Source organism: Taudactylus pleione, unplaced genomic scaffold (genome assembly GCF_031769625.1).
Source record: "Taudactylus pleione unplaced genomic scaffold, aTauple2 ptg000384l, whole genome shotgun sequence".
In the NCBI taxonomy this organism is placed as follows: Eukaryota; Metazoa; Chordata; class Amphibia; order Anura; family Myobatrachidae; genus Taudactylus; species Taudactylus pleione.
In genome coordinates, this window is record NW_028284785.1 from 1889280 (window position 1) to 1911117 (window position 21838).

Genomic DNA, 21838 nt, shown 5'->3' on the forward strand with positions numbered 1-21838 from the left:
GGAGCTCAGTCGTGCGCATGCGCGAGACCCGGCGAGCGACGGGTAATCCGTCGCTCGGGGTCTTGCACCAAAGGGGGCGTGCTGTCGATGGTGAGTGACAGCACACCCCCTTTGGTGGGCGTGCCGGGGGCGTGGCTGCCAGACGGGAATGGGAATGCCATGGGAATGCCTACCGTCTGAGTCCGGCCCCACTGACATCAGTAGTGATGTCAGTGGGAGTGATTTTGGCTCTGATAGAGCCAAAATCACTCCAGGGCTTGCAGCAGCGAGACCCTACCGCAGGGTCTCGTCGCAAGCCCGATGGTCACGATGGTCTTGACCATCGCGACCATCATCATGGACGCTCACTATAGCTGTGGGTGGTAACCCACAGCTATGCGAGCGTCCATGAGGCCGCTCCAAGTTGAGGTAGGAGGGCCCTGATTCAGAGCGAGCGCTCTGGTCAGAGCATCCGGCTCTGAATCAGGCCCTAAGTTCAATTGATTGTGTGGGTTAAACCAAAACTGTCATTATTGTTCCGTGTTTGCCTTAGGGAACAAAACAATAGTAGGAAATAAGAAAAATACTTTTTTCACAATTCAGCATAATTCTTTTCTCTCAGTCAGTATACAGTAACCAGCAGCAGAAGCTGATTCATTAAGGAATGTAAGTGCCTGCCAGCTTCTCAGATTAATGTGAGGCTCCAAGGGGACAATGTATCAAGCCTTTTAAAAGAAGAGGTGTGGAGAAGTTACCCATGGCAACCGATCAGCTTGTAGCTATCATTTATCTTATACGTTCTATTAAATAAAATGTTTTGTACAGGCAAAAAGAGAAAAATTCCTTTTTTGGAGTACTCTTATATGAAATCTTAATGTGTTTATGATATGATTATAATGTTTAAAATATAACTTTTATTATCTTATATCTAAAAATGTAATGCTTTAGAATGTAAGCTCTCTTTAGAATGTAAGCTCTTACGAGCAGGCCCTCTACCCTCTTGTGCTTCTCCTTACTTTACTTTCACCTACTTCTTACCCCCCACCAGGGCACCTAACACTTGGTTGCTTACGCTCTGTTGCATATCTAGGTGTTATGGTCACTTATGTATCAATGTATATTATCCATGTCCTTGTCCTATTTTGTACTGTAAGCCAGTTGTCAAATTATTTATTTATGTACTTTGTAAGGCACTGCGGAGCACTTGTGGCGCCATATAAATAAAGGATAATATTAATAAAATAATTTAAAAAAAAACAATGAAGAAGGAAAGGAAAATTCCTAGAGGAGAAAGTATGAATAAATTAATTGTTTAAGCTAAACAGTCATGAAATAATGCTTATATAAGCTATGAAACATATGGGCTTCAAATGGAGTACAATCACTACCAGTCACCTGGTTTAGGCAGTATTGCCCTATATATTACAATTACTGCTCTACTCACACTCTGTGGCAAATATATTTATAATTGCATATGTACAATGTTAAGATAAGAAAACAGCGAAAAAATAAAACTTTAAAAACAACTCTATATATTTTTGTGTTGCCATAAGGGATCTGTGCAATATTGATCTATGCAAATTTTTTTCACAATTAGATATAGGCAATTGTGTTCTATTATTTGGATACGTATTGTCAATTCTTAGAACACACATACCTTCCTGCTGTCATATGGGAACTGTGCAATTTTGATCTGTGCAAGTGGTTCAGATTGTCGGAAACGACCAGCGGGCACGCGCATCGCTGTTCGTTTCCGTCCAAAACATGCCCAATGCATGCGTGATCTGCAAGCGATTGCACAATAACAACGTCGTTATCGTACAATCACTTGGTAGAATCGCTAAGTGGATACCCCCTTAAGTGATCTATAATCATCTGCTGATTTCCACGGATGTGTGCAATATGTAATATGTGGTTCACATAGATTTGGAAGGTGACAAGAGGAAATTATATTTGCTGTCACAGAGTTTTAAAGCACATAGGGGGTCATTCAGACCCGGTCGTTAGCGCCGATGCGCTCGGACCGGGTCGATGGCCCCCCACAGAGCATGCGCATGATGGCGCCGGCGCCGGCGTGCGCATGTGTGAGACCCGCTACGACCGACAGCGCTGGTCATAGCGGGTCTCGATCCAAAGGGGGCGAGCTGTCGATGTTGATGTTGATGTTCCCATGGGAACGCCTGCCGTTTGGAGGAGGCCCCACTGACATCACTAGTGATGTCAGTGGAGAGCTTCCGGCTCTGACAGAGCCAGAAGCTCTCCGGGGCTTACGACAAGGGAGACCTTACCCTAGGGTCTCGTCGTAAGCCCCGATGGTCGCGATGGTCTCTGACCATCGCGACCATCACCCGAGCGGTCGTTAGAGCTTTGGGTGTTAAACCACAGCCTAACGACCGCAACAGAGGCGGGCGGTCAGGATGCAAGTGGCCACCCAGTTTCTGTGGGACCGCTTGCATCCTCCGACCGCCTCTGAATGAGGCCCATTATCTTTGCAAAGAGAGGCACATAATCCAGTACTATGTGCTTTCATTAAGTGATCTATAGTCGTCTGCTGACTTCCACCGATGTTCATATACTATAAATAGAGTAGTTCATTATCACACCTCAGTGTGTGCAGTATGCGATCTGTGGTTTAGACAGATTTGGAGGTGACAAGAGGAAATTCTAAGTGTCAGTCACAGAGTATTTAAGGTGTATATAATGTGTCACACAGAGGCAGTGAAAAATATCTTTGAGATGATATAAAAAAGTATTAAACAATGCCACAGCGTGACGCATATACTATAGAACATCGTCCATCATTGCCAGCGTTCAAACACAATAGTACATTCAATGTTAGTATTGAACATTAATTAAAATTAATGTGTTTGAGGAATCAGCAGGGAAAAACATGTATATAAGATAAAATTATAGTGTGAGTGAGGGATAAGGTATCACAAAAATAAAGAAAAGCTTCTCCCTCGTAACACATCTAGCGGGCAGCTGTTGCTTGCTGTGTGACATGCATTAATACAGCAGGTGAGCGTACCCCCCAGGCGGTCACAGGATGTGAATGAGTGTCATGGGCATCTGCTTTTGCGACGTAGCTCTTATTGGGCTCTGTTAATATAGCGCAGAGCCATCCCAGGCCACCGACTCAATGAGAGTGTCCCAGGAAATTACAATAGTATAGAAATAAAGTATAGAAAGATATACGAAAATAGATGAAAAATGCCTAACTTAAATCAGCAGTGTATACTGCTGCTCTCCATCTACTTTACATAGTATTGGTGGAGAGTGAGCGGTACATGCTCACTCTCCACCAATACTATATAAAGTATAAGAAATGAGAAGGAAGATTCCTGCTGCCAGACTACTCTTTACAGCACTCTGCTACTGCACTGCATATACTGTAGCCAGGGGTGCAGAGAGCCAGCCAGGGCCCTGGTGAAGGGGCATGGCCTAATTGCGGGAGGCGTGGCAATGCCCCCTTAATGGGAAAACATTTTTTTGCTGCGCACTGGGGAGGGGGGTGGGGCGCTGTGAGCCCCTCAGTAATGCCAGGGGGATAGGCATCAGTGTGATCACCCCCCCATAGGCAGTGGAGACTGCTGCTGCAGCAAGCAGTCTTCCAGTTCAGTACAGCCCAGCACACGCTGCTGTGTGCTGGGCTACCTGTGAGATACAGATATGCCCAGCTATATCCTTGCCACTGGCACGGCAAATTGCGCCACACACAGCGCAAGAAGGGCACCCACGCGCGGATACGCTACCGTGCCTCCATAGGAATGCATGGTGCGATCGCAGTGCATGCCATAGTGTACCGTAGTGTAGGCAGACACGGGGATTCACATGGCACCATGTGTGCGCACGTTTGTGGTGCGATCAGCCACATGGTAACTGGGGGCATCTCTAAGAGAGAGTGGGGGTATCAGACCTCCGAGGCCCTCTGGAAAGCCCATAATTAGTAATTAGTACCCCCCCTCTTGGCGCCCCTGTGTGCAGCACAATACATGGGGCCTAATATAGAGTTGTACGCTAATGCTCCCACAGCTACTGCTTTTGCAGCTAATGAGATGCAATAATATGCTAATGCAACAGCTGCCGGGATTTACACTGAGACGCCCACCTGCGCCATTGCAGCTCTACTCAACTGCGTACACACATATCCAGCATCGGCTGCAGATCAGGCAAACATCAACGCTTTCAGTGAGTCTATGGTCTGAGACGCCAGGGACATGTTAACAGTGTACAGGATCGTAAAAACGCAGGAAGTGATGCCCTCGAAAATGGCCGAGACACGCCTGCACTTTTAGTCATCACTCCCCCTAGCCACCCCCAATCACTCCCTCCCTGTCACCCACACTGAGATTAAAGACTTGCAGTATGCAACTACAGTAATATACCATGACGCATTCGCAGTGGCTAAAAATCGTGCCATTTGCAAAAACCTAGGCGCTGCATACAACTCTGAATCAGGCCCATAGATTGTCTCTGACTGTGGTGTCACTTATTAAACTCTTCTCACCACCATGGGGGAGATGTATCAAAGCGTAAAGAGAGATAAAGTACCAACCAATCACCTCCTGTCTGTCACTTTGCAGGTTGTGTTTGAAAAATGACAGTTAGGAGTTGATTGGCGTTTTCTCTTTCTCTCCACTTTATGTCTCTCCAAGGCTTAGACCATAGACCCCGACACCCTGTAATGTGACAGTTAGGAGCTGATTGGTGGGTACTTTATATTTCTCCACTTTCTCAGGAAGCTTTGATACATCTCCCCCTAAGTTACAGTAAAAACCTACTTGCTTCCCTTATTATAATGCAATGTCAGTGAGAACAGAGCAGACATTACATAACACTGCAACTTTGTCCTCTGTCACACAGCCCTAATTGCTGAGCTGTGGTAACCAGCAATATTGTCTATCACACAGGATCTCTGTATACAATGTATTATTACCTAAGGGATTACCTATGTTATTTATTTTTTTTAGCCCAGATCACCTTCATGCAAGGGACTTAAGGGGAGCTGTATTAAACTTCCTAAAGAGGACTTGTACAGAAGTTTTCTATAACAATCAATCAGTTATCTAGTGCATTCTGAGAAACCGAAAGATTGCATAAGAAAAGAGGTGTTTTAAACCTCTAGGATGGGGGCAGGCATGTATGCAAATTACTTGTGGGAGTTAGCCTATGGCAAGCAGGGGCGGGTTTGTAACAGGAACATTATATAGTGGGATAAAAGTGTGGGCCAAAGCCTCTTTGTTCCAGATTCCTCCAGGACAGGGAAGTGCATTTTGTCAGTTGTCATTTTCCTTAATAAAACTCTCTTAGTGCTTCTCCTTCTTCTCTCCTCCTTTTCCTTATTGTATTTAGTCTCTTTTCATTTACTTCATATCATTGCTTTTACTTTTCCTTTCTGTCCTCAATCACTGTCTTTTCTGATTTCTTGTTCTGCTGGGGGTGGGTGTAGCTATGTCCTGCCTAGTAATGAGCCTCCCCAGACCCTGGTCCCTGGCTCCACAGTGCCCCCATGTTATTAGGAGCTGCAGGTGTGGTTCCCCTATTGATAGTTCTATCCCCCCTCAGGCTGCTGCAGCAGCTTTGTGGAAGGTGTGCCAGTGCGGGGGAGGGGTGCTTCCCTTCAGTCCTTAATGCCCCTGGTCAATATCATCTTTGTGGCTGCAGTGGCCAGCACCATAGGCAAATGCAGGAGGGGTTTATGAGTGCCTTGCCTGAACCCCCCTCAGCCCACACCATGATGACTACAATAGAAATAGCATATAATACTAAAGTTGCATGTTTTTTAGGATCCCCTCAGTGTCACAAATGAAATAACTAGCACTACAGTCCCTGTTGATCTTTTAAATGTGTCAGCCAGTAGAAAAAGTTAAAAGCCAGTAATGAATATTGTTGTGCACCAACTAGATCTGGAAAACATGCACTGTACGGGGTGCACTGATATGGATCACCTATTGGATCAATTATTAATACTGGATAATACACCATCCAGTACATAAGGGGACCAATCTGTGCATCTATGTCCAGGACAGTGCATGGTTTCTTTTTCTGCCCTCTCCCAGATTCTCCAACTTGCTCATATGATCTGTAAAGGAGCCTGCACATGAAATAAAAAGATTCAGCTCAGACAGGATGGCTCTACTTCTACGTATAATTGCTTACTGTGTTTGCTGGTCCTGTATATGCCAGAATTATATCATTCAGTACATTCGTATGATGTATTTTATAGCTGGTCTGTGCTGATTATGCCCTCTTAATGGTAGAAAACAGTTGCAGCAAACAGTGTCAGTATTATGCTGGGCATTGAGGTATCATTGGGGGAATAGAATGCTTTAGTGATGCGTTATCTGACAGTAAGGGGTAATGGCTTTGACACTGCTTTATTTATGTATGGCACCTTAGATCTAGCTTTTATCTCCTTTGAATCATATTATCAGTCAATAGAGGAGATTGTATTATATACTGTATTCTGAGCATTTAACTTACAAAATAGACAGAATACATGTGCTACAGTGAATTTCTACAGGGTGCACAGCTTATTATTGCAATCACTGCCCCAAGCAGCTATCACCGGGAAGCTCCATTCTCAGCTATGCTCCTACTTCGACAAATATACATTGCTGGAGGTCACGCAGCCTTCGCGTCCTGCCTATAAGGGGTACAACGCGAGCAAAGCAGCTAGTTCAGTTCGTCAGGGCTAACAGCAGGCGTCTGGGGAAAATGCTTCGCCTTTAATAATTCCACCTGTACGCAGGGACGAAAATGTCATTTTCGTCACCTCTGCTTGCGATGTGGTGGCAATCACCCAGTTGCCAAGTGTTTCAAGGGGGGTGCCCAGCAGCAGCCTGCACAGCCAGCAAAAGGCACAAGTGCTAAGTAAAGTTCCATCCCCTGTCCGTGTCACAGCGATAGCAAAATGGTTGAGTTGGTACCCGGTTCTGCAGGACGCAGAATTTTCGTTAAAAGGCTTCAGTTTTGGTTTTCGTTTACCTATTTGCAGGGATGTCGACACATATTCGCCTAGAAATTTGAAGTCTGCCTTTGAATTGCCTCACATTCTTAGGGAAAAAGTGGCTGGCGAGGTTAGCGTCAGGCGCATTGCAGGGCCTTTTGCAGAACCCCCATTAGGGATCTTGTGAATTCCCCGGTGGGAGTGGTTCCCAAGAAAATTCCAGGAAAATACAGGCTCATGCAACATCTGTCTTATCCGCCAGGCTCGTCAGTAAATTTTGCCATACCAGTTGAGGTTTCCTCGGTGGTGTACCAGTCTTTTGACGATGCTTTGGATGTCATTAGGTGTTATGGTCCGGGCGCACTGATGGCTAAGATAGATGTTGAGTCAGCTTTTCGTCTACTTCCTTTGCACCCAGAGTCATTCCAGTTTATGGGTTTTTAGCTTGGACAACGGATATTGCATAGACAAATGCTTGCCTATGGGGTGTTCTGTGTCCTGTGCGTTTTTCGAGCATTTTAGCACCTTCCTACACTGGTGCGCGGAATTTATTTATTTAATTTTTGCGGTAGTCATGGAATAGCCCACTATCTCGATGACTTTCTGTGTGTCGGCCCTTCCGGTTCAGGCAGATGCAGTTATCTTTTGTTTTCTTTACGAGCGCTGTTTTTTCATTTGGAGTTACCGTTGCTGCGGACAAAACGGAGGGCCCTTCCCCTTGTCATTCCTGGGTATCGAGATCTGTACCTCAGCGGGTTCTTGTCGCATTCCTCTCGATAAGCCTGTCAAGTTGCGTAATGCCATAGCGGAATGCACGGCTTCCAGTAGAATTACCCTGCGGCAGGCGCAATCCCTCCTGGGCCTGTAAAGTAATTCCAATGGGCAGAGCTTTTTCACGTAAATTGGAAAGGGCCACGGCTGGTGTCACTAACCGAGACATTTGCTACGTTTATCCTCAGAGATTAAGCAGGACCTCTCTGTCTGGGTCTCGTTTCTTCGGGATTTTAATGGCGTTCGGTTGTGGATGTCTCCAGCCGCTGACAATTTGCAGCTGCAGCTGTTCACCGACGCAGCAGGCACCACAGGGTTCGGATGTTACCTTGATGGCTCCTGGTGCGTTGGCCGTTGGCTGGAAGAATGGGTGGGAAAGGGTTTGACTAAGGACTTACTCCTTCTCAAACTCTTTCCCATAATGGTTTCCTTGGAAATCTGGGGGGAATGGTTACGCAATCGCAGCATCATTATCAGGTGTGACAACCTGGGCGTGGTCCATGCGATACAATCAGCAACATGCGGCTTCCCTGCTGGTTTTGCGCTTGCTAGCGCAGCTGTGCTCACATGTTTGCGCTGTAACATCATGTTTAAGGCAAGACACGTTCCTGGGGTGGAGAATGAGATAGACGATGCGTTATCACGTTTCCAGTGGGCTAGGTCCCGATCTGTGGCCCCTGGTGCTGACGTTGTGCTTTGCCCCTCTTATGTTTGGCAGGTGATCGAGCCGGCATGGAGGGCTTAGCAGAACAGTCTTTAGCCCCCTCCACGTTGCGAGCATATCGGCAGGCATGGAATGAATGGGAAGATTATTCCCGTAGCAGCAAACAGGCAGGTAAGAGTCAGCATCGTTCGATGCTTTCTTTTATTTGGAGTCTCCATTTGGCTGGCAGATCCAGGGCTTCTGTTGCGCGCTCTTTGGGGGGCATTGCATTTTATTGTAAATTGAAGGGCCAACCTGACTTTAATAAAAGTTTTCTGATTGTGAAGGCTTTAAAGGGTTGGGCACGGGTCTCCCGGCCAGTAGCTGACCTTAGGAGACCTGTGGACGCTCATCTGCTTCCGGCAGTATTAGGGGCGGTTCTCGGAGTGGCTCTTACTGCGTATGAGGCGGTCCTGATTCAAGTGGTGTTTTCAGAGGCTTTTCACGGCACCTTGAGGGTATCGGAGCTGGTGGCATCATCCAAATGGGTTGATGCCGCCATGCTCCTCTCGGATATCCTGGTCAGTGAGAGGTCTGTTCTCTGTAGGATTCGGCGGTCAAAGACCGACCAGACTGGTAGGGGTGGGTGGATCTCGTTGGGTCCATCTAGGTACGAACAGATCTGCCCCGTGGCACTAGCTATGCGGTATGAGTTATTGCGGCCGGATGTTCCTGGTTCATGACTCATGCATATGGACAGGACTCCGCTTACCAAATACCAGAAATTAAGGCCCTAGGATGTTGGAAATCGGATAGTTATAAAGGTTACATTCGACCTAGGCGTGAAGGCCCTTTGTTTTAAAGTCATTTCACAGTCTGTTCCGGTTACGTTTATATTTTATGCTTGCCTGGTTTTTGTCTTGTCTCATGTACTGTCCTGTCTTGTCTGTTACCCCTGTCCGTCCTACTCGGGATTAGCTACTCGCCATTGCTGGCAATGGGAGTCTTGAGGGATTTTACAATTTTTACCTGAACTGACGGATTCAATTCGGCTATTCTCAATCATTTAATTAGGCCATAGTCCATCCCTCAGCAGGTTTTTATTTTACCTCTTGCCGAGTTCACCTGTTTTTTCCCAATTCCCCCCCACCCATTCTTCCCCTTTGTGTCTTCTGTTTGTCTCAGCCACTTCAAATAGTAAAGTCGGCGACCAATAGAAAATTTTTCTTTTTGGCAGATACTCACTTATGTTCTATCAGATCCCACTAATACACCATAAAATTTTATTGTTTTATGACAATTACTAATTTTTTATTTACTGCTTTCCTCCACCTTTAGGATTGCTCTTTGACACGCAGGAAATTTGGGTTATAGGCCACTCATATATTTTCTGGGCTGCTAGGTTTGAGTTCAGATCAAGCTCCAATTTTTGAATATTCAGCTAGGGTCCGTTGCATAGGTTCCAGAGGTATGAGATGGCATTCCTTTTGTCCTAAACTGTTAGAGTATGCAAGGCTTTTTGGTAGGCCACGTATTTTGGTGGCTTATTTAGGAGGCAACGACAGAGGTCCACTGTAGAATTACGAGTTGATATTGTCAACGATTTTGCGAGGGTGCTATCGGCCTGGCCCTTGTGTAAATTAATTTGGTCTTGCATTGTACCTCAACAGGTCTGGCGTGGGGTTAGGAGTTTTCCTGCTAATGACGAAGCTAGGAAGAAACTTAATTTCGCAGTTGCCAAATTTGTGATGGCCAATTATGGCCGTTTCATTTACCATAAGAACATTCAATTTCGATTTAGTTATATGTATAGACCTGATGGAGTTCATTTAACAGAGGAGGGTTGGTCATTGTTTATTGGGGATCTTTTTGAGGAGTTGGCGTTATTGGGGTAGTACTTGGTATGGTGGCGGTGCAGCGGTTCTATAAGCAGAACCTTGCTGTGGCGGGAAAGAACGGCAGGTCGCCAGTCCGGGTGCAATTATGATTTAAGGGCGCTCCCTTCGTTGACTGGTAGTTGGCTGTACCAACCTAACGGGGGGCAGTATCACCACCTAAACGGGTGGGAAGTCAAGATGGGGGTGAGCGTTACCTTTTGTTGATGATATGAGTTACATGGTTATGTGTATGCACTCTGGGCGATCTACGCCTGCTATGCCTTTTGTTGTTTGTGTGTGGGCATAGCAGATCTGGCTGATTTCTGGCCGTCCTTTCTTTGCCACCATACATCCTTAAATAAATAATAATTATTATTGCTCCAATAAATCGCCATCAAGTTATCTGCCAAATCCACGTCTCAGTGTCTTTATTTTATGTTAGTATGATAAGTGGTTTGCACACATGACAACACCTCATCCGATAGAAGGTTTAACAAAATGAGGCTGTAGGCAGAAGCTGGTTGGTTGCTATGGACAGGGGGCCTGATTCAGAGCCGAACGCTCTGACCAGAGTGCTCGCTCTGAATCAGGGCCCTCCTACATGTTCTTGGAGCGGCCTCTTGGACGCTCGCATAGCTGTGAGTTACCACCCACAGCTATAGTGAGCGTCCATGATGATGGTCGCGATGGTCAAGACCATCGCGACCATCGGGCTTGCGACGAGACCCTGCGGTAGGGTCTCGCTGCCGCAAGCTCTGGAGTGATTTTGGCTCTATCAGAGCCAAAATCACTCCCACTGACATCACTACTGATGTCAGTGGGGCCGGACTCAGACGGTAGGCGTTCCCATGGGAACGCCTCCGTCTGGCAGCCACGCCCCCGGCACGCCCACCAAAGGGGGCATGCTGTCACTCACCATCGACAGCACGCCCCCTTTGGTGCGAGACCCAGAGCAACGTATTCCTCGTCGCTCGCCGGGTCTCGCGCATGCGCACGACGGAGCTCCCTCCGTCGCGCGCATGCGCACTTAGGCACCATCGACCCGCTTGCGAGCGTACAGCGCTCGCGAGTGGGTCAGAATCAGGCCCTGGGTCACCAACGGGGAAGAGGGCAGGTACTATGGGGGCCATTTTCCCAGAGACCCGAGCATGCACAGTAGATTCTGTCAGTAAACCAGAATCTACTACACCAAGGCACTGCCAGAGAGAGAAGGGGGCCAGTACTGAGTCTGTACATGGGCCCCCTCCTTTCTTAAAATGCCGCTGGTTGGCGCCGTCCACCATCGTGACCGATGGTCGCGATGTTTATCACTAATGCAGCAGGGGGTGTCATACAACTCCTACCGCATTTGCATATCTGTAATGACAGAATTGCAAAGCTGCTTGTGAACAGCTTTGCAATTCCGCTCCCTGCTGAATTAGCCCCTGTGATATGTTTTGCTTTTTATAATAGTGCAGGGAAACCCACAGTGTACCCATACTGATAGCAATTTGGATCCTCCAAATATTCCTTATTGAGTTCCAACATGTGATCTAGCTTAACAAACTAATAGGAATGGATTTCTCATGCTAGGGATGGCCACCGGTGGCCGGCTGCTCATCAATGGTTCCATTGATGATTTCAGTCGAATGTTCATCATGATTTTGTGCTATCAATGGTTTTTACTCCTCGATGGCCACCTTTGCTGGGGAGGCATGGGCCTATAAGCATCGGTGGCAGAGTTTAGTGGACTGTGGGTGGAGGTAAACCCTGTGATGCCAGGAACAAGAAAAACCCATCTGCTCCCAGACTGCCATTGATGGCAGAGAACATACTTACTGACTTTATATGATTTTATTTCTGGGAGCAGCCCAGTTGACATATTTAGGCCCCGCCCCTTTCCTTGTAAAAGTCCACGATTCACGGGTCCACAAGGAGGGGGCGGGGCAAAAAGGTGCAAATTGTGCCGTTTAGCCCCGCCTCCTCCTCGCGAACCCGCAAATTCTACATTAAATATCCCCATCCTTCCCGCTTCACTAGCAAGAGGGCAGGATATGGGAGATCTGCCTACACTTCCAGGGGTGCGGGGGGCTGCCCGAAAAATCGGGAGCCTCCCACGACTTCCGGGAATGTAGGCAAGTATGGCAAAGAACCATTGGATCTCTGCCATCGATGGCAAACCATTGGCCATTGGTAGTTAATCATTGATGGTTCTTAACTATTGATAGTCAATGACCATCCCTATCTCATGCTTTGACCAATCAGCCCACACCTGTTTTGTTCTAGTTAGCTTCTGACGAGCAGTACTGCAGCATATAGGTATTTTCTTGATTCCAGGGGCGTATCTATAATGGGTGCACCCTGCATCCATAATATTACTTACCTCTCCGGAGTCCCACGTCGGCGCGGGGATCCGGCGATGTAAAACGACTGGAAAATGGCCGCAGCGGCCATTTTCCCATTGTTTGCGCATGCGCAGTACAGGGAAAATGGCCGCCGCGGCCATTTTCCCGGTGACCTGTAAATACATTATAGACTCTGGGCACACTCTAGTGCCCAGAGTCTATAACTCCTGCGCTGGCCGCGCACAGCTCAGTGCGCTGCCGGCAGCTGGGCAGAGAGGAGGGGGCCCGTGTCGGAGACTGCACATGGGCCCCCTCCTCTCTAGAAATGCCCCTGCTTGATTCCCTTTAAAAGTACGAAGAAATGTGTATAAGGCGCAATGCACATGCGCTGTGATCACACTGCCATTACGAACGCACAGAGTAATCCATCACAGAGTGAGTGACAGGCTGTCAGCATTTGGGGGTGGTGACGGGGTGTGGCTGGAAGAACGCAGACGTGTCTGTCCATTTGAACGCCGTTTCTTGGATGTGCATAAATTAGCCACCACGATTGCATACGCAGTAAAAAAAAAAGAGCCCTCTGCCCATGTAGAGAACAGCAGTGTCTGTGGCTGGTCAGACCTGCTGTAAATGCTGTGTGACTGGCAGATGTGCGTTGATGATACTGATGGTTATGCAGAAGAGCGACTTTGGACGGATATGAGAAAGCAGCAGTGGGTGTGTTTATGCCGGCTGAGCTTTGGCAGACATTAGCATATTTTCGCTGCTGCGTTCAGTGTGCGAAATTGCAGCTTCGATCGCTGTTGCGATCCGTACTGAATCAGGCCTTCTGTATTTTGTTTGATCAGTAAATGATCACTTTATGTATAACACTAAACTCTGATCAGTGCCGGCTCACTTCTTATATTGTATGGTCTCTTCGTTCCTGAGCTACCAGCTGCTGCAATTTGCTACATTTCTGAGGAGCCCTCCAGTTACTTCTAATGATAACTGGGAGATTTCAAACCTTATATAGAGATTGAGCAACCAATCAGATTCTAGCTATTATTTTATGGTATGTACTGTACTAGATAGATAACAGCTACTAACTGATTGGTGACATTGGACAACACCTTCACTTGTCCTCTTTAGAAGATTTGATAAATCTCCTGCTTAATACCCTGGGCCCCATCTTTCTTACATTCTGCACCTCTCCGCTCTGTATTGTATGTTAGGGGGTCAAATTCCAGTTCAATCTCATTTATTTTTTTTTTGTTTCACTTATTGCTCCTGTCTTTTTCTCTTAGCACCAACCTTTCTCTGCAAAAACACATGTATGAAGCGTGAGACTTTTTTAAAATCACAGTTTTATCACAAAGTTTTCACTGCAGCTGAGAAGGACCACTTGTGTTATTATACAGTGTACAATGATCTATAATACTGTACATTCTGTATTATAATTTTATAGCCTAAGGCTATAAATGTTAGAGACATGCACTCCCTCCTTCTCCCTCCCCCTTCCATGGGTAATATTTAACTGTAGGGTTTTGTATTTGCTGAGATCTGAACTCCAGTCACTACTGTAGATCAAATGAATACAAGATCCAGCATTAGTAACTATCAGAGCCGTAATTAGGGCTGTGTGAGTAGTGCAGAAGCACAGATCGCAGCGCTTTGTGGACGGTACCGCAGCTCTCCCACGGCTCCTGTATCTGGCTAGCAGGATGCCTGGAACGGCACCCTGCAGCCAGAATTTGTGCAGCAGTGCCACCTGGAGCGTCCTTAGGACATTTCAGACGGTCACACAGCTGCTCAGGATGCTCCCGGCATTGCTGTAATTATCTGTGTTTGTAGCCCCGCCCCCTCCATGTGACATCTTATGGAGGGGGCGTGCTCTCGAGACTTTGTGACGGCTATGGTGACTATTATTAATTTAATATTATTATCCTTTATTTATATGGCGCCAGAAGTGTTCTGCAGCGCCTTTCAAGGTACATAAACAAATAAGTGAATAAGAAACCAGTGACTTACAGTACAATACAATGCAAAACAAGGACATGGTTTATATGGGATACGTTCAGTATCCCGACAGTCGGGATGCCGATGCTTAGAATGCTATCGCCAAGAATCCCGACACCTGTCAGGTGTTAGGTATAGGCACTGGGCGGAGGTTAGGTTTAGGCACTGGGCGGGGGTTAGGTTTAGGCACTGGGCTGAGGTTAGGTTTAGGCATATAAAGTTATATTGGAACTTAAATATTGCATCATTATTAACGCACCATTTTGTTCATGTTTCACCTTTTTGGGATAGAACCTGTGACACACAGACAAAGCTTATGACACTCAAACATTATGAAACGTGACTTCAAAATAAACAATATATTCAAAACACAGTCACACAAAATAGGAGAAGTAAATGCTTTCTCTACTGATGCTTATCATCACGTTAATACTGCTTTTAGACTGCAGAGACCTGGCTTTTCCAGCGTTGAAATGGACGCTTGGAGATGACGTCATCTCCAAGCGCTACTGTATCCTGCCGATTGGCAGCCAAGCAGCACGATCCAGGTCACCCTGACCCGGATCGCGCCGTTTACACTGTAGGGTTTCACGGTTATTCCCTTGTTAAATACCTGCTATTTACCTGGGTTGGATTGCTGGGTCACTCGACCTGGCAATCCAATCCAGTCCCCTATTACACCAAGGAGCTACCCGGATTAACCCTGCAATAACCCGAGTTTTAGCTCTGGTGTAAAAGGGGTATAATTTGTTCAATTTGAAAGGCAACTGTATGTAACTGGCACAACATGTGATAGCACATAAACCATAACGGGATCATTGCCAGTCTGATGGATGCAGGGCCGGCGCTAGGCTGTGCTGCACCCAGTGTCGTCCTGTGTTGCCACCCCTTCCCTCCTCCGCTCCCTCCCCCTGAGCTTACATATGTGCTATAGCGCCGGGAGGGAGGGTGGGCGTTTCCTGCGCCCTCCGGAAACAGCAGCGCTCCGGGCGACGGACCGGCTTGCCCGTGCCTGGAGCCGCTACTGGATGGATGACACAGTGCAAATCATATAGACATTAGTGACAAGTTATATTGCTAAAAGCTATTCAAATAGATCACAGGTTCTCGAACTGTGTCCTCGGGACCCCAAACAGTGCATGTTTTCCAGGTCTCCTCACACAATTTAAAGTGAAATAATTAGCTCTACAGTACCTGTGGATTTTTTAAAATGTGTTAGTGAGTAATGACTACACCTTTGCACCTGCTGGGTAACCTGGAAAATGTGACTTGCGTGGGATCCTGAGGACTGAGGACCTCATTCAGAGTCGGTCGAAGCGGCCGCACGGTCATACGCAGCCGATGTTCGCTGATCTGCGCATGCGTACAGTTCGCAATGCGCGTGCGCAGACTAGCGGCTACGATCAGAAATTTCTCTCTCCTTGAACACCGTCCGGTCGGTAGTTTGAGTGACAGATTGCGGCGTTTGTGGGTGGTAACATGGGAAGGTGCTTGCAAACGGGGGTGTGGAGATCCCAACGCAGGCGTGCCTCATTATGCGAACGGCGTTTTAAGGGAGTGCATAATTAACAAAGTAGTGTCATGGCACACGTGACAGGGGAGGTTTTACACTGACATGATCGTAGAGCTTAAGAGAGGGTAAGGTCAACCTTTAGCTCCACGACCAGTTCCGATGGTATACGATGCTCGTGATTAATCCTTATGTAGCCGGGGATGACGTGTTATGCGTACGAGATGTGGGTGTATTTTTAGCGATCCGACCGCATCCACCCCTTGGTCGGAAAGCTAACGATCCGACCTTAGGGACGTAACATGCGTGTGCATCATTTGCATATCCGGCCCCTTTTACTATACGGCCGTGCGGCCGCAACGACCGACTCTGAATGAAGTCCTGAGTTTGAGAACCACTGAAATAGATAATGGTTGCATAAAAACATAAAATTATACTAAACAGGAGATGTGTACATTATGAACCAACGTGATGGGCACAGTTTCCCAAACTCAGGCCCTGATTCAGAGCCGGACGCTCTGAAAGAGCGCTCGCTCTGAATCATGGCGTTTTTTTTTTTTTTTTGTGCGGCCTCCTGGCCGCTCACATAGCTGTGGGTTACAACCCACAGCTATAGCGAGCGCCCATGATGATGGTCGCGATGGTCAAGACCATCGCGACCATCGGGCTTGTGACGAGACCCTTGTGGTAGGGTCTCGTGGCCGCAAGCCCCAGAGAGCTTTCGGCTCTAACAGAGGGCCTGATTCAGACCCGGTCGCGAGCGCTGAGCGCTCGCAACCGGGTCGATGGTGGCCTAGAGCACAAGCGCATGACGGAGCCGGCTCTGTCGTGCGCATGCGCGAGACCCGGATAGCGACGGGCACTCCGTCGCTGCAGGTCTCGCAACAAAGGGGGCGAGCTGTCGATGTTGAGTGACAGCTCGCCCCCTTTGGTGGGCGGGCCGGGGGGGGTGGCTGCCCAAACGGAGGTGTTCCCATGAGAACGCCTGTTGTTTGGGGGCGGCCACACTGATATCACAAGTGATGTTAGTGGAGAGCTTCCGGCTCTGTTAGAGTCGAAAGCTCTCTGGGGCTTGCGGCCACGAGACCCTACCACAAGGCTCTCGTCGTAAGCCCGATGGTCGTGATGGTCTTGACCATCGTGACCATCATCATAGCCGCTCGCTGTAGCTGTGGGTGGAACCCACAGCTATGCGAGCGGCCAGGAGGCCGCTCCGTAAAAGAAAAAAAGACGCCCTGATTCAGAGCGAGCGCTCTTTCAGAGCGTCCGGCTCTGAATCAGGGCCAGAGCCGGAAGTTCTCCACTGACATCACTTGTGATGTCAGTGGGGCCGCCCCAAACGACAGGCGTTCTCATGGGATCGCCTCTGTTTGGCCACCCCCCCCTCGGCCCGCCCACCAAAGGGGGCGAGCTGTCACTCAACATCGACAGCTCACCCGCTTTGGTGCGAGACCCGGAGCGACGGAGTGCCCGTGGCTATCCAGGTCTCGCGCATGCGCACGACGGAGCCGGCTCCGTCGTGCGCATGCGATCTGGGCCACCATCGACCCGGTTGCAAGCGCTAAGCGCTTGCGACCGGGTCTGAATCAGGCCCTCAGTCCTCAAGGCATCCTAATGGTCCAGGTTTAAAGGATATCTATGGTTGAGCACAGATTGTTAAATCAATAGACTGAGGTACTAATTAAGTCACCTGTGCCCAAGCATGGTTAACCTTAAAACCTAGACCGTTAGAGTGTCTTGAGGACCGAGTTTGGGAACATCTGGTATAGGGTATTAATTAAAAATGTAAACTTCCTTTCTGTAGGTGACTAAATTAAAGATTTCTAAATAGCTGATGGAACAATGATGAAAGTGACAATACTGTATATGCCATTTATAATCAACACAACTCACACACAATGGTTTTTTGGGGAAAGATACAAAGTTGCTAAAATCATTGAATTATGTCAACATGCCACAAAAATGTCATCTCAAACAGAAGTTGTAGGCAGCACCCAGTCATCCCAAATAGGTACTGCCAAGATATTGTGCAGCTGATGGTTGTTTGCAGTGGTGGCTCCAGGGGTGGGGCTTCAGCACAGCTCAAATATCAAATAGGGGAGCCACACCAACTGCCACCCCAAATGCTGCCGGGACAGTTGGTGTGGCTCCCCTATTTGAATTTTGGACTATGCTGCAGCCCCACCCCTGGAGCCGCGACTGGTTGTTTGATTATGAGTCCCTTCTGGCTATAAAGGTGGTCGTTCATACTAATATTTACGTTTGACTGAATTTGAATTATTCACATGCAGATGTATCTCCTGAGGGAATTTGTTGTCCATAAACATATGAGGTGAGGGGTAGGGCCTGATTGTGAGTCAAGCAAAGACGTGTCCGCTGCTGCTTCCTTTGCCTCATCTGCATCTTTAAGCAAATGTTGCAGATTCTTTAAACTAAGGGGTCTAGTTGCTAAGCAGTGTTAGGAGACAGAGTGAAAAGTGATAAGGTGCCAGCCAATCAGCTCCTAACTGTCATTTTTCAAACACAGCCTGTGAGATGACAGTTGGGAGCTGATTGGCTGGGACCTTATCACAGACTTATCACTTTTCACTCTGTTTCATAACACTGCTTAGTAACTAGACCCCTAAGATGCCCACATGCAGCACCTTGCAGCTGAGGAAATACACCCCGATGCCTTTCTAGACCCACCATCGGATGCACCATCGTAACTTGCACCGGCCCTATGGCAGATTCCCCCTTCAGACCATGGCGTACTGTGTGAGCGTCTGTGCACATTTAGCTGCAACCACTGTGAATGACACGCCCGCAGCACCCCCGCATCTGCCTAGCCTCCCTCCTGTTACCACCCAGAAATAACCAATGAAAACACACATTCCCTGCGGCCAAGTCCCCATCTGCGTCTCCGTGGATATTAATCGGAAAGCGTGCACAGTGTAAATCGAACACATGCGCAGTACTTAAAACTTTGGTTAACTGCGCTGATATCGGCATAGCTTGAGTCTCTGAATCAGGCCCATAGAGTGCACGTTCAAATAACATCATTTAAATTTCGGCTTAGCATGTGGAAATAAGGCAAATAAGGCACTTGGTGCAGGCGCAAAGTACAGACTATGACAATACTGTGTATGTCACATGGCACTGAAAAGGGCACTGAGACTTGGCAAGAACAAAGAACTGTGGGCCTGATTCAGAGCCGGACGTTCTGACCAGAGCGCTCGCTCTGAATCAGGGCCCTCCTACCTCATTTTGGAGCGGCCTCATGGACGCTCGCATAGCTGTGGGTTACCACCCACAGCTATAGCAAGCGTCCATGATGATGGTCGCGATGGTCAAGACCATTGCGACCATCGGGCTTGCGACGAGACCCTGCGGTAGGGTCTCGCTGCCGCAAGCCCTGGAGTGATTTTGGCTCTATCAAAGCCAAAATCACTCCCACTGACATCATTACTGATGTCAGTGGGGCCGGACTCAGACGGTAGGCGTTCCCATGGGAACGCCTCCGTCTGGCAGCCATGCCCCCGGCACGCCCACCAAAGGGGGCGTGCTGTCACTCACCATCTACAGCACGCCCCCTTTGGTGCAAGACCCCGAGCGACGGATTCCTCGTCGCTCGCCGGGTCTCGCGCATGCGCACGACGGAGCATGCGCATTTGGGCACCATCGACCCGCTTGCGAGTGTCCTGCGCTCGCGAGCGGGTCTGAATCAGCCCCTATGTTACCTTTAATCAACAGAACCACTGTTCCACCTGTTTATGGTCCAAGGCAGCACTCTCCCTATTATCCCTACAGCGAGCTTATGTACAATGGGATGTACAGTATTTTTAGGAGACATTTCTCCTGATAATGGTGCTCCGAGCTTTCCTCAATTTTCTTCTACAAGATAAAAAGGGTGTAATATATGTCCAACTCGGAATGGAACTCACCCTTTAAATTTCAATAACTCCGGTGCCCTCCGGATAAATTCATCCACTGTACCAGCATAAACAAACGGCGGCACTATGCCTCTGAGTGCCGCCGTTTGTTTATGCTGGTACAGTATATATATATATATATATAAATATATATACACAAGAAGTCAATGACACAACAGGAATTATTTACCTCAAGAGTCAAAAGCCAAAAAACTAATAAAACTATGTTTTTCACGAATAAGTATAACACAGCAAGCAAATTCATAAACCATACCACAAAAACCCTCTGGCCAATTATCAACTCAGATGCCAGCATCAAACCTTTATACAAATCAAACATAATGATGTGCCATGAAAGAGGGAAAAATCTTAAGGATTGGCTGGTCCATAATGATGTATCACCACCAACACTCATTCCAGACTCTAACTTTTTATCCAGAAAACCAGGTTGCTATAGGTGCACCGGATGCACCACCTGCAGCTATATGGAACCCAGCAGGTACATCATTCATCCACATTCTGGCAAACAAATTCCGATTAAACATATCCTGACTTGCACGAGCAGATATGTCGTATACATGTTAAGATGCCCGTGTAGCCTAGTATACATAGGCAAAACCACTCGTACTTTCAAAGAAAGGATGGCACACCATCGGACTGCCATTAGACAAGCCCTAGCAGGGAAAGAGATTGACCAATCGGTCGCCCGCCACTTTAAGGAGAACCGGCATTCCTTGGCTACTTTAACTTATAAAATCATCGACCATGTACCCCCCCTTAGAAGAGGAGGTGACCGAGAGAAACGCTTACTCCAGTTGGAAACACAATGGATACATAAACTGAACACTGTTACCCCTTGTGGATTAAATGAGACTCTTTCTTTTGCATGTTATTTATGATGAAGACTTTCCTGGTATACGAACATTAGACCGTTTCTCAGAAGCTACATCTCTGGAATCGATTAACTTTTTTGGTTTGGATTTGACTATGCATTACAATTTTTTTCTTTTGTTCTTTTTTCCTTTTTTATATTTCTTAAATTTTATATACATTTTTTCATGTTTTTTCATTTTTCTTTTTGAAATAATGCTTTTTCACTGTAGGGCTCATTATAGTGGTCAATTTGATGGTATTGGCAACATATGTTGGCACCGGCTTATACCAGCATATCCTTATGGATGAGTATTTAGTTACAAACATACCATACTGGCTATGCCCAAACTCGCCTGATCTTGGAAGCCAAGCAGTATTGGGCCTAAGTAGTACTAGGGAGGGAGACCACCTAGGAAGATTAGGTTCTGTAATATACTCCTACCATCCATCTTGGAAAGACTAGTTTGGTGGCCTTAAGTGATGCCATGCGTAAGTTGTCCATCATACTTTATATTATTAGTAGATGTGCATTTTTCACATCTTTGTCCTTTGATACAATCGCACACTAATACCACACTTGAGCCACTACAATGTTGCATAAGTTTTTTGATCATATAACCCTTTGATTATATTAATATTTTTTCTTCTTTTTTCTTTCTTTTTTTGAACTGATGAGGCTGACATTCCGTTTTGTGTATTTTTTCCCTTATAGTCTATTTGTACCGCTCTCTATATTTTTGGGTACGGATGTAGCGGTATGCTTGGTTGCAGTTTTTTCCTACATCCTTTCAGCAGACAGAAGTTTTGCTTGGTTCTCATTTAATATTCTTTGGATATTCTTTATTGGTGTTTGTACGTATTATTCTTTTCACCTTAATGTATTTATGTGTCATTGTTTTATTTTCTTTATGTTGTTTAATTGTTTTGTTGTGGAGTTTACATGTTCTCTCTTTTTTTGCTATGTCACTTTACGGAGGGACTACCTTTTTTTCATTCTAACTGA

At 47.0% G+C, this 21838-nt stretch overlaps 1 pseudogene; it reads left to right on the top strand.

Moving 5' to 3' along the window:
- Window positions 1–21150: 21150 nt before the first annotated feature.
- Window positions 21151–21269, top strand: LOC148507795 (5S ribosomal RNA; annotated as a pseudogene).
- The last annotated feature ends 569 nt before the right edge of the window (window positions 21270–21838 follow it).